Source organism: Cetorhinus maximus, unplaced genomic scaffold (assembly GCF_964194155.1).
Source record: "Cetorhinus maximus unplaced genomic scaffold, sCetMax3.hap1.1 HAP1_SCAFFOLD_4717, whole genome shotgun sequence".
Classification (NCBI taxonomy): domain Eukaryota; kingdom Metazoa; phylum Chordata; class Chondrichthyes; order Lamniformes; family Cetorhinidae; genus Cetorhinus; species Cetorhinus maximus.
Window position 1 is genome coordinate 10,001 of NW_027600618.1, and position 2,508 is coordinate 12,508.

Sequence of the window (2,508 nt, forward strand, 5' to 3'; positions counted from 1 at the left end):
GGAATATTGACCCCAGTTCAATCCATTTGCTCTGAATTCTATTTCCAGGTAGTTTTCAATCTCACGCTCGATGTATCGAACTCTGAAAGCTGGAGTCACTCAATTCTGCTCAACGTTACATCCACCAGGTAACGTCTTTTGCCTCGCTCGGACTCCTGACTCCTCCTTTGCCGCTGGGTTCGCTCTCCGTCCTGTTGAACTGCCCCTCTCACCCTCTCTCTCTCTCCCCTCAGCGAGAACGAGGACCCCAGCACCTTACAGGATAACAGGGCCTCGCTCGAGATCGCCGTCCGATACCATGTCAATCTGCTGGTGAAGGGGTGAGTGAGACCAGAATGACCACTCGCACGCACACTGACACACTCCCACACGCTCGCACACACACAGACACACTCCCACACACACAGACACACTCCCACACGCTCGCATACACACAGACACACTCCCACATGCTCGCACACACACACTGACACACTCCCACACGCCCGCACACACACTGACACACTCCCACACGCTCGCACACACACAGACACACTCCCACACGCTCGCACACACACAGACACACTCCCACACGCTCGCACACACACTGACACACTCCCACACGCTCGCACACACACTGACACACTCCCACACGCTCGCACACACACTGACACACTCCCACACGCTCGCACACACACTGACACACTCCCACACGCTCGCACACACACAGACACACTCCCACACGCTCGCACACTGACACACCCCCACACGCTCGCACACACACAGACACACTCCCACACGCTCGCACACACACAGACACACTCCCACACGCTCGCACACACACAGACACACTCCCACACGCTCGCACACACACAGACACACTCCCACACGCTCGCACACACACTGACACACTCCCACACGCTCGCACACACACAGACACACTCCCACACGCTCGCACACAGACACACTCCCACACGCTCGCACACACACTGACACACTCCCACACGCTCGCACACACACAGACACACTCCCACACGCTCGCACACACACAGACACACTCCCACACGCTCGCACACACACTGACACACTCCCACACGCTCGCACACACACAGACACACTCCCACACGCTCGCACACACACAGACACACTCCCACACGCTCGCACACACACTGACACACTCCCACACGCTCGCACACACACTGACACACTCCCACACGCTCGCACACACACAGACACACTCCCACATGCTCGCACACACACAGGCACACTCCCACACGCTCACACACACACTGACACACTCCCACACGCTTGCACACACACTGACACACTGCCACACGCTCGCACACACACTGACACACTCCCACACGCTCGCACACACACTGACACACTGCCACACGCTCGCACACACACAGACACACTCCCACACGCTCGCACACACACACTGACACACTCCCACACGCTCGCACACACACTGACACACTCCCACACGCTTGCACACACACTGACACACTCCCACACGCTCGCACACACACAGACACACTCCCACACGCTCGCACACACACAGACACACTCCCACACGCTCGCACACACACACACTAACTCACACACGCTCGCACACAGACACACTCCCACACGCTCGCACACACACAGACACACTCCCACACGCTCGCACACACACTGACACGCTCGCACACAGACACACTCCCACACACTCGCACACAGACACACTCCCACACACTCGCACACACACACACACACTCACACACACACACGCTCACACTCGCACACATACAGTCACTCACTCTCGCACACACACACACACACACGCTCACACACACACAGCCACTCACACTCCCACACATACAGGCACTCACTCTCGCACACACACACACACACACACACACAGTCACTCACATTCGCACGCACACACACTCGCACACAAACGCACACGCGCACACACACATATACACACGCACGCACCCTCACACACACACTCACACAAACACACCACACGCTCACATATACACACACACACATATACACACAACACTGTCACACACACAGACTCACATACACACACACACTCAGGAACACACACACACTAACTCACACACGCTCACACACACTCAAGCACTCACTCGATCACACACAGGAAACACACACTCACTCCTACAAACAACACACACACACACAGTCACACACACACAAACACACACACACATTCCCCACACACACACACACAAATCACAAGCATAGACTCACACACACAACAAATTCACAGTCTCACTCATACACACACACACACTCACTGACTCACACAAAGGCAGACACACAAGTACTCACATACAGTATCACACACACACATACACACGAATAGATAGTGTGTGTTAGATACACTGTCCTTTCCCCCCTCTGGGACCGGGTGTCACAGTGCGTTAGATACACTGTCCTTTCCCCCTCTGGGACTGGGTGTCACAGTGCGTTAGATACACTGTCCTTTCCCGCTCTGGGACCGGGTGTCACAGTGCG

At 55.7% G+C, this 2,508-nt stretch overlaps 1 long non-coding RNA gene across 1 annotated transcript in view; it reads left to right on the forward strand.

Moving 5' to 3' along the window:
• LOC144678583 (uncharacterized) overlaps positions 1 to 316 on the forward strand; it is a 2,786-nt gene extending 2,470 nt beyond the window's left edge. Inside the window, exons 2-3 of the long non-coding RNA XR_013576137.1 lie at positions 49 to 128; positions 234 to 316. This is a non-coding gene — a long non-coding RNA (uncharacterized LOC144678583). The remainder of the gene's footprint in view (positions 1 to 48; positions 129 to 233) is intronic.
• The last annotated feature ends 2,192 nt before the right edge of the window (positions 317 to 2,508 follow it).